This window comes from Magnolia sinica, chromosome 17 (genome assembly GCF_029962835.1).
Source record: "Magnolia sinica isolate HGM2019 chromosome 17, MsV1, whole genome shotgun sequence".
NCBI classification, from domain to species: Eukaryota; Viridiplantae; Streptophyta; class Magnoliopsida; order Magnoliales; family Magnoliaceae; genus Magnolia; species Magnolia sinica.
Window position 1 is genome coordinate 5510235 of NC_080589.1, and position 11798 is coordinate 5522032.

An 11798-nucleotide genomic window follows, 5' to 3' on the forward strand; every position below is an offset into this window, starting at 1 on the left:
CCAAGTTACGTGAAATAGATTTTTGGTAGTCCACAGGAAGATTATTGCTAACTGCGCAAATTGAGATGCAAAAATGTTATGATAAAGACATTCAATAATATCAGGAAAGCTAGGCTAACTCAGTCTGCAGCTAGGCTAACTGAGTCGCTGACTTCCGATAATCTAATGTAAAGTGCTTTTATTATCTTTTCCTTTTTGAATAACCCATTTTCATTATCTTGTATAAATAAAGTAGGCGAACTAGCAAGCAGCTTATTGACCATTTGACATTTTAATGAAAATCAACATAATTAAGGTTGGATGCCATGGTTTCTTCTTTCATGAGAATACAACTAGGATCTTTCGTTTCCATATTTTGGATTCTCTTCAGGGCCTGGGTTGGCTTGGGTCTGAATTTTGAACTGTTTGGGCTTGCCCATTCAAAACTTTGATTTTGCCGGCATCGATTCTGTGTACAAATAGGCTGATTTTACTAAGTTCATAGAGGAGAGTTGAGTCCTTATCGTTAAGGCGAGTAAGAGCCTGCTCTTGCGGCCACCTTTGCGGTGATTGAGGCTATCCATCCAGTCAGTTGATGAGCAGTAAGATGCACTTAACCATCCTCAAAAAATGTATTCTGTTAAGATATGGACCGTTGGTCATTTTTCATTTCTTATTTGCCAGCCACTAACGGGTGCGGATTAAATACAGTCAGGACGGGCTCAGGGGTTTTGTGGGGACCACTGTGATGTGTGTTTCATCAAGATCGTTTTAAAGTGTGCCTAAAAAATGCAAATCCACAGTTAGTAAAATTGCGGTAATCACCGCTTTAGTTGAAGTAGGAATATGCCAATATGTCCTAGAGTAGTTTGACTTGGCTTTAACTTTAACTCGAGGCGAGCCAAGCTTCTCATTACTTAGCTCATTTGAAAACAAGACGAGGTCGAGCAAAGTAGAGTTCGGCTCGCTCAAGCTTGGCTTGGCTTGAGTATAATTTCAAATTTTAATAATATATATTATAAAATTAAATAAATCTAAATCCACCAATCCCTCTTACTGATTTGGACCTAAACTCACTTTCATAAACCTTAACCTATCTCCCCCATTCTTCTTCTTCTTCTTCTTGTTCCTTTTTTTTTTTTTTTTTTGTAAGTTATATATACTTTGTTTATTTCTTTATTTTTCTTATAAAAATATTTCTCTTACAACAAAAGGATGTGCAACAATGTCTTCAAATGATTCATCCACCAACATTTGGGATTATGGTCCCAAGTTTACTCCCCAGACTTTGGAAGAATGAAAATTTAATACAATTTGTGTGGGAACCAGATTTGTAAACAAAATAAATTGGCTGAAATTACATTTGTCTTGTCGGAGAGATACAAAACCATGTCACAGAGCATCACGGGAGGTACAAATTTTATTCCAAGCTCTCAGATTCCAACAAGAAGCCTTCCACCTCCTCCCCACACCGAATACAACTAGCCACAAAATATACCATAATGGGCCTATTGTAATTGATGAAGAATCGGAAATAGAGAAAGAAGAAAATAATAGGGAGGAAGAAGAAAAGTGAGAGTCTAGATTAAGAAGATTGGAAGAAGAGCAATTACAAATAGCCTTAAAGTTAAGTAAGGAAGAGGCATATACATCAAGATATCAATGATGTCCTCCTCGACAACATGACGCCGAAGCAAGGCCGAGCACGAGAAGCAAGAATTCATCAAAGTTTTTCTCCAGACTCGCCTCATTTTACAAGATCTTGAGTACTCGGTATAGATCATCTCACAAAAGAAGTTTGAAAAAGCTAGCTAAATCTATAAAAGAACATGATGGAAAAGTCTCTCCACCTTTTGATTCATGGGGGGTTAATGAGCATATTGGAGAGCATACCACCAACCCAAGCACGAATAACGAAAATGATGGATTTGATATCGGATTAGGAGAATATTAAAACTATAAAAGATGTATTAAGTTTTTTACTTATAGACTTGTAGTTGTATGAAATAAATACACTAACTTAACTTTCCTACTATAATACACTAATTTAATATCTCATTATTTGTTCTTAAGTTTTTTTTTTTTTATTTGTAGACTTATAGTTATATGAATCAAAGAAGCTTGACTCACCTCAGCTCGACACAGCTCGCTTGGCTCGACAGTCAAGCCAAGCTGAGCTAGCATTTTGATCTTGAAGATCGAGCTAAGCTCAAGCTGAAGTAGCCGGAGTAGCAAAGCTCAGCTTAACTTGGCTAGATATAGAGCTCTATCCACGGCACAGAGTGAAACACACCACAGAAGTTGCCGTGATAATGACGCCCACCCATTAAGTCATAAGTTGTATCATCTTCTCCATTTTGTGCTTTGTTTATACCCATGAGTTCGAAGTCTAACTCAATGTCGAAATCATATGTGTCGACTTCAAACTCATGCGGCTCCATAGACAAACAAGACACATTATTGCATGCAGGTTTTGAAAGATTTTATGTTTTGTAAAGCTGGAATATTTGATGTTTTTGGATTTTGGAAGTTTTTTTTTTTTAGATCAAGGGATCTAGAACAGGTCGGCATTACGAACCATTATTGAGGCTAACTTAGCTCTGGATGCCAAATACTACTTGTTGATGCTAAAATCTGGTTCACCCTCTCCGAGCTCTGAGCACTCGAACCAAGTCCTGTTAGCCTGCACAAGACAAGGACAAAGGAGACCCTGGCTAGAGTAGGGGACCCTCCGATGCCAAATTCAGGCTGAGAATTTGGGTCTAAGTAGTGTGGGTAGGTTTCGGGTAAGAGATATTGCGTCCTTGTAGCAATGGGGTGTTGATGTATTGATACCCGGCTGCCGGATGGTCTGTGTCCGTTAATCTCGGCACGATTGTCTCAATCATTATGATTTTCGGATCGTGGGTATATTGTACGCAATTCAAGGATCGTGTAGGATCTTATGCGCATCGTGCGTGTCTGCGAGAGAAGTAACTTGTCACGTCCACTTATGGTAGTTTCTAAGCTTAGCTCATGGCACGCCCACCTGGGGATCCGGCCTTGGCTCGGACCTTCTGGCGGATAAGGTCTTAATCAGAGTGGTCAGTAAGCCTTCGTCGGAGTGTCCGTCTGCACTTACAGTCCGAGCCGATCTGGTAGTCATCCGTCCGATCAGATGACGTTAGCCCTTGGGATTATAAGGGGCTCGGATCTTCCCATAACAGAAGCCCCCTACTCTTCGAGGTCGGTTACGGACTTGGAGAGAAAACATGCGAAAGATCGACCGCCTCGGCCGATGAACCATCCATATGTGCAGATATTATCCTGTCATCGAGATTTTGAAGCGACGCACCCTCAGGGTTTCCCATCCATGGACCAATATTCAGCTGCTGTGTGGCGACGGTTAAGATTTCAAATCGTCGTCCGCCTATGACTTATTGCCACGTACACCCCGATCAGTGTTTCGGATGGAGCTTTCATTAAGGGCTTGTCGAGAGCCTTAGAGGCTTGTCGCTTAGAAGCGCATATTTATTGAGGGCCTTAAAGGCTTGTCGCTCGGAGGCGTACACTTGTCGAGAGCCTTAGAGGCTTGTCGTTTAGAAGTGCATATTTATTGAGGGCCTTAAAGGCTATCTTGTCACGGGTAGTAAATCTTTAGATGCTCAGCATTCCAGGGGCGGGAGAGTGGACGGCCCTCGAGATCTTCTAAGTGGTAAGAGTCTGGTTTGGTTGATTGGACAACACGGTAAGGCCCTTCCTAGTTAGGCCCGAGTGCTTTTACCAATATATCATCAACGTATACTTCCATTGTGCGCCCGATCTGTTGGGAGAACATTTGATTGACCAGTCTTTGATACGTGGCCCCAGCATTTTTTAGGCCAAATAGCATGACCCGATAATAGTAGAGTCTTTTGTTTGTGACAAAGGTAGTTTTCTATCTGTCTGGGGGATGCATCGCAATCTGGTTATACCTAGAGTATGCATCCAGAAACAAGAGTAATTCGTGACCGGCCGTGTTATCCACTAGTTGATCGATCCGAGGCAACGGGAAACTATCTTTCGGACAAGATTTGTTCAGGTCTGAGTAATCCATGCAGACCCGCCACTTCCCGTTGGCTTTCTTCACAAGGACCACATTCGTGATCCAGTCGGGATAATGTACTTCTTCTATGAATCCGGCGTCGAGCAGAACAGAGACCTCGTCAGCTATTGCTTCATATCGTTCGGCGTCGAACGACCTTCTCTTCTTCTTGACAGGTCTGTAATCCGGATCCACGTTCAAACTCTGCACTATGACATCTGGAGAAATTTCGGACATATCTTGGTGGAACCATGCGAAGACATCCCTATGTTGTCGTAGGAAGGTTAGTATTCCGAGCCGTTGTTCAGAGTTTAACGTTATCCCGAGTTGAATGGTTCTGCTCGAATCAGCTTCATCAAGTGGTACCTTCACTAGGTCTTCCACGGATAAGCCTTCCGCAGGCCCTCTAGGGTCCAGTATATTGATGGTGAGTGCTTGTTTAATTGAACCTTTCTTTACTACCATTGCATAACATCTCCGAGCTTCTTGCTGATCGCATCGGAGGTAGCCTATTCCGCCCTTGGCGGGAAATTTCATCATCAGATGATACGTGGAGACGACTGCTCTCATCGCGTTGAGAGAAGGTCTACCTAGAATGACGTTATGTACTGATAGTACATTGACAACTAGGAAGTCCACCATGAGTGTGACTTGATGTCGTCCTTCTCCCACAGTCACCGAGAGGGAGATGACTCCTTCGGAGATCACTCTTTCCCCGGCAAAGTCGTGTAGTGGGGTCTTCACAGGCCTAAGATGAGACCTCGGAATCCCCATTCTTTCAAAGGCTTCGGAATAAATCACGTCGACCGAGCTCTCGGTGTCAACCAAGATGCGGTATACCCTGCGGTTCGCTATGGTTATAGTAACCACTAGGGTATCGTCGTGTGGATGCTGGATTCTGCGTGCATCTTCTTCTGTGAAGGTTAGAGTGCATGGGCTGACGCGGAGCTCCTTACTGGGTTGCTCGGTCAAATGAACGTAATGTTCCGAGTTAGGCTTCTGGGAATGGGCTTTCCGCACCCTATTTGAATCTCCTCCACCAGATGAGCCTCCGAAGATGGTACGAATTTCGGCAGGCTCTTTCGTGGTGTTATTTGGCTGCTCTCGCTCTCTTGCTCCTTTCCAAGTGGCTTTTCTTTCCTTGGTGTATCGGCGCAGGTGTCCCTTCCGAATAAGGGCCTCTATCTCATCTTTGAGATCTACATAGTCCGCTGTATTGTGGTCATGATCTCGGTGGAAGCGGCAGTACTTGCGTTTATCTCGGTGATCCGGGTCAGCCCTCATGCAAATAGGCCAATTCAGTTGCTTCTCTCCTCGGATATCCAACAGAATCCGCTCGGCAGACGTGTTAAGAGGGGTGTAGGAATGAAATTTTCCTTCTGGCTTTCTATTTGGACAACGATCGCGAGGGGTGCGGTCATCGGTCCCCTTGCTGGACGGCTGGGCTTCCCCGTTCCTTGGCCTCTTCCCTTTATTATTCATCTCTTGCACTTGGACATTCTTACGAGAATTGGAGAATTCTTCCGCGTTGGTGTATTTTTGAGCTCAGGCAACTAGCTCGGTGAGCATCTTCGACGGGTTCTTTCCAATGGAGAAAGTGAATTTCCCTTCTCTTAGCCCGCTGAACATAGCAACGAGCGCCATTTTGTCGTCGTAATCTTCTATCGGTAGTGCTTCCTCATTAAAATGGGCGATGTAGTCTTTCAATGACTCCTTTGGTTCTTGCTTGACAGCTAACAAATGAGTGTTGGGCTTCCGACTTCTCTTAACACTTATGAACTGGGTAAGGAATAGTTGGCTCAACTCCGCGAAGGAACTGATGGAATTTGGCTTGAGCTGCCAGTACCAATTCCGAGCGGAACCTGTAAGCGTGATCGAGAACACCCGGCACATCATGGCGTTCGTCGCCGTCTGGATCTGCATCCATGAGCGATATGCTTCCACATGTTCGGATGGGTCTCCAAACCCAAAATATTGGATGATGAGAGGCATACAGAACCTTTGGGGCATCACCTCACTCATGATTTCTGAGGTGAAGGGAGGCTCGGTCTCTTCCATCATTGCCTGAACGGCGGCAGGGACTGACGTCGGCTGTTGTTTCTTTTCCAGGGCTAAGAATTTGTCGTTGAGCTCCGCGAACCGTTTCTCCCACGAGTCCTTATTTTCTGCTATGATTTCTCGGGTGTTTTCTATCTCTGGAGTTCTCCTTCTCCTCCTCTGTTCTAGCCGATGGCGGAGATCCATTGGCTCCAGGGCTGAAGTGACTGAAGCGTTGGTTGGAGCTCGAGTGATATCATTCCGAGCCGAGTCTCGGATTTGGGTTGGAAGAGGATTCTGCCCCAAAACCGGCATCTGAGAGTGTTGAGGCGCTTCAGGTCTCATACTTCCCGGCACGGGGTGAGTTTCCACGACCGGATCAACTACTTTAGGAACAGGATTCTCCTGAGCTGGACGCAGTTATGTCTCCTATTGTTGCTTCATCGTATTCACCTCGTCATGTAGGGCCTGTATCTCACCCTGCATGGTGTGATATTTACTTGCCCAGTTGCGAGAACGCTGGGAAGGCCCTGGGGCTGATTCTGCATAAAATAGTGAGGAGGAATGAGTTTGCTCATTCGGCTCTGGCTCGGCAACTACCGCTTTCTTCTTCCCTCTAGCCATTTCCTTGAGAATACGAACCTGACCTTTTGTGTCAGTTTTCCACAGACGGCGCCAAAAATGTTGATGCAAAAATCTGGTTCACCCTTCACCGAGCTCTGAGCACTTGAGCCGAGCCCTGTGTGCCTGCACAAGAGAAGGACAAAGGAGACCCTGGCTAGAGCAGGGGACCCTCCGATGCCAAAGTCAGGCTAAGAATCTGGGTCTAAGTAATGTTACTGGGGTTCAGGGTATGAATTATTGCGTACCTATAGCAATGGGGTGTTGATGTATTTATACCTGACTGTCAAACGGTCTATGTCCGTTAATCTCGGCACGATTCACTCAATCAGTAGGATTTTCGGATCGTGGGGATATCGTACGCAATTCAAGAATCGTGTAGGATCTCATGCGCATCGTGCGTATCTGCGAGAGAAGTAACCAATCACGTCCACTTATGGTAGTTTCTAAGCTTAGCTCATGGAACGCCCACCTTGGGATCCGGCCTCGGCTCGGACCTTCTAGCAGATAAGGTCTTAATCAGAGTGGTCAGAAAGTGTCCGTTCGCACTTACAGTCCGAGCCGATCTGGTAGTCGTCCGTCCGATCGGATGACGTTAGCCCTCGGGATTATAAGGGGCTCGGATCTTCCCATAACAGAAGCCCCCTACTCATCGAGGTCGGTTACGGACTCGGAGAGTAAACATGCGGAAGATCGACCGGCTCGGCCGCCGAACCGTCCATATGTGCCGATATTATCCTTTCTTCGAAATTTTGAAGCGACGCACCCTCAGGGTTTCCCGCCCATGGACCAATATTCAGCTGCCGCGTGGCGACGGTTAAGATTTCAAATCGTCGCCCGCCTATGTTTTATTGCCACGTACACCCAGGTCAGTGTTTCGGACGGAGCTTGCATTGCTCGGGCGTCGTTTCGTTTATCCGGGTGTCAGGGACATACTGTTCGACAGAGCCTGAGCCAATAGTGTGCGGCCACGTACGCTCCGAAATTGGCTCGCGACGATTCAGCTGCTACCATCATTGCTTGTCATTAATGCAGAGATCTGGCAAGGTCTATATAAGCCTCCTTTAGAGATCTCTGCTCTTCTTCTACACTGTGTTTTGAGTTATTACCGGAGGAGGCGATTTACTTCATGGGATTCAGCTTCATCTAGTATTCTCGGAGAACGGCGAACGTTTCTCTGAGGTCCATCAGGTGATCCGCTGCCTTGATGCTTTTTACCAACATATCATCAACGTATACTTCCATTGTGCACCCGATCTATTTGGAGAACATTTGATTGATCAGTCTTTGATACGTGGCCCCAGCATTTTTCAGGCCAAATGACATGACCCGGTAGGAGTAATGTCCCTTATCTGTGACAAAGGAAGTTTTATGCCTGTCTGGGGGGTGCATTGCAATCTGGTTATACCCGGAATATGCATCCAAAAAAGAGAGTAATTCATGATCGGTCGTGCTGTCCACTAGCTGATCGATCCGCGGCAACGGGAAACTGTCTTTCGGACAAGCTTTGTTCAAATATGAGTAGTCTACGTGGACCCGCCACTTCCCGTTGGCTTTCTTCACAAGGACCACATTCGCGATCCAGTTGGGATAATGCACTTCTTCTATGAATCCGGCGTCGAGCGGAACGGAGACCTCGTCAGCTATTGCTTCATATCGTTGAGCGTCAAACGACCTTCTCTTCTGCTTGACAGGTCTGTGATCCGGATCCACGTTCAGCCTGTGCACCATGACATCTGGAGAAATCCCGGGCATATCTTGCTGGGGCCATGCGAAGACATCCCTATGTTGTCGTAGGAAGGTTAATATTCCGAGCCGCTGTTCAGGGTTCAACACTATCCCGAGTTGAACGGTTCCGTTTGGATCCGCTTCATCAAGCGGTACCTTCTCTAGGTCTTCCACGAACGAGCTTTTCACAGGCCCTTTGGGGTCCAGTATATTGATGGCGAGTGTTTACTTAATCGAACCTTTCTTTACTGCCTTTGCATAACATCTCCGAGCTTCTCGCTGATCGCCTCAGAGGTAGCCTATTCTGCCCTCACCGGGGAACTTCATCATCAGATGATACGTGGAGACCACTGCTCTCATCGTGTTGAGAGAAAGTCTCCTAGAATGACGTTGTGTACTGATGGTATATTGACGACTAAGAAGTCCACCATGAGCGTGACTTGATGTCGTCCTTCTCCCACAGTCACCGGAAGGGAGATGGCTCCTTCGGAGATCACTCTTTTCCCGGCAAAGCCGTGCAACGGGGTCTTCACGGGCCTAAGATGAGACCTCAGAATCCCCATTCTTTCAAAGGCTTTGGAATAAATCACGTCGGTTGAGCTCACGGTGTCAACTAAGATGCGATATACCTTACGGTTAGCTATGATCATAGTAACCACTAGGGCATCGTCGTGCGGATGCTGAATTTCGCGTGCATCTTCTTCCGTGAAGGTCAGAGTGCGTGGGCTAACGCGGAGTTCCTTACTGGGTCGCTCGGTTAAATGAACGTAATGTTTCAGGTTAGGCTTCCGGGAATGGGCTTTCCGCGCTCTCTGTGAATCTCCTCCACCAGACGAACCTCCGAAGATAGTACGGATTTCAGCGGGCTTTTTCGTGATATTTTTTGGTCGCTCTCGCTCTCTTCCTTCTTTCCGAGCGGCTTTTCTCTCTTTGGTGTATCGACGCAGGTGTCCCTTCCGAATAGGGGCTTTGGTCTCATCCTTGAGATCCACACAATCGGCCGTATTATGGCCGTGATCTCGGTGGAACCGGCAGTACTAACGCTTGTCTCAGTGATCCGAGTCGGCCCTCATACAAACAGGCCAATTTAGCAGTTTTTCTCCCCGGATGTCTAATAGAATCTGCTCGGCAGACGTGTCAATGGGGGGTGTAGGAACAGACTTTTCCTTCTTGCCTTCTATTCGGATGACGATCGCAAGGGGCACGGTCGTCGGTCCCCTTACTGGACGGCTGGGCTTCCCCATTCCTAGGCCTCTTCCCTTTATCATTCATCTCTAGCACTTGGACATTTTTATGAGCATTGGAGAATTCTTCCGCGTTGGTGTATTTTTGAGCTCGGGTGACTAGCTCGACCAGCATCTTCGGCGGGTTCTTTCCAATGGAGAAAGTGAATTTCCCTTCTCTTAGCTCGCTGAACACAGCAGCGAGCGCCATTTTGTCGTCGTAATCTTCTATCAACAGTGTTTCCTCGTTAAAACCGGTGATGTGATTTTTCAATGACTCATTCGGCTCTTGTTTGATAGCGAACAGATGAGTGTTGGGCTTTTGACTTCTCTTACCACTTATGAACTGGGTAAGGAACAGTCGGCTCAACTCTGCGAAGGAACTGATAGAATTTGGTTTGAGCTGCCGATACTAACTCCAAGCAGAACCTGTGAGTGTGATCGAGAACCATCGGCACATCATGGCGTCCATCGCCGTCTGGATCTGCATCCATGAGCGATAGGCTTCTACATACTCGAATGGGTCTCCAAACCTAGAATATTGGACGACGGGAGGCATACGAAACCTCTGGGGCATCACCTCACTCATGATTTCTAAGGTGAAGGGAGGCTTGGTCCCTTCCATCATTGCTTGAACGGCGGCAGGGACTGATGTCGGCTGATATTTCTTTTCCAGAGCTAAGAATCTGTCGTTAAGCTCCGCGAACCGTTTCTCCCACGGATCCTTATTTTCTGCTATGATTTCTCGGGTATTTTCTGTCTCCGGAGTTCTCCTTCCCCTCCTCCGTTGTAGCCGGTGGCGGAGATCCGTCGGCGCCAGGGCTGAAGTGACTGAAGCGTTGGTTGGAGCTCGAGTAACATCGTTCCGAGCCGAGTCGCGAATTTGGGTCGGAATAAGATTCTGCCCCGAAACCGACATCTGAGGGTGTTGAGGCGCTTCGGGTCTCATACTTCCCGGCACGGGGTGAGTTTCCATGACCAAATCAACTGCTTCGGGAACAGGATTCTCCTGGGCTGGACACGGTTGTGGCTCCTGTTGTTACTTAATCTTATTCACCTCGTCATGTAGGGCCTGTATCTCACCCTGCATGGTGTGATATTTACTTGCCCAGTTGCGAGAACGCTGGGAAGGCCCTGGGGCTGATTCTGCATGAAATAGCGAAGAGGAGCGAGTTTACTCATTCGGCTCCGGCTCGGCAACTATCGCTTTCTTCTTCCCTCTAGCCATTATCCTTGAGGATAGGAACCTGACCTTTTGTGTCAGTTTTCCACAGACGGCGCCAAAAATGTTGATGTAAAAATCTAGTTCACCCTTCGCCAAGCTCCAAACACTTGAACCTAGCCCTATGTGCTTGCACAAGAGAAGGACAAAGGAGACCCTGGCTAAAGCAAGGGACCCTCCGATGCCAAAGTCAGGCTTGGAATCTGGGTCTAAGTAATGTTGTTGGGGTCCAGGGTATCTATTATTGCCTCCTTGTAGCAATGGGGTGTTGATGTATTTATACATGACTGCCGGATGGTCTGTGTCCGTTAATCTCGACATGATTCCCTCAATCAATAGGATTTTCGGATCGTGGGGATATTCTGCGCAATTCAAGGATTGTGCAGGATCTGATGTGCATCATGCATATCTGTGAGAGAAATAATCGGCCACGTCCACTTACAGTAGTTTCTAAGCTTGGCTCATGGGACGTCTAGCTCGTAATACAGCCTCGGCTTGGACCTTTTGGCAGATAAGGTTTCGACCAGCAATAAGCCTTCGTCGGAGTGTCCGTCTGCACTTACAGTCCGAGCCGATCTGGTAGTCATCCGTCCGATCAGATGACGTTAGCCCTTGGGATTATAAGGGGCTCGGATCTTCCCATAACAGAAGCCCCCTACTCTTCGAGGTCGGTTTTCACATTTATCCGTATATTTGATGGCCATCTATTGGATGGTTAGTATTGCATGATCAATCTGATCTTAGATATATTTTCCATCGACAATGCCATGTTCTGTTTAGATGGTCTGGATGGCCGCACATGAGACAGGTATATGACGAGGATGAGTCACTACCATTTTAAAAATGGTGACGAACTATCATAGAAGTCCTCACGGATATTGTATACAGACTGCGGTGGCTGCCCGCTAATGTGTGCGCTTGTGAA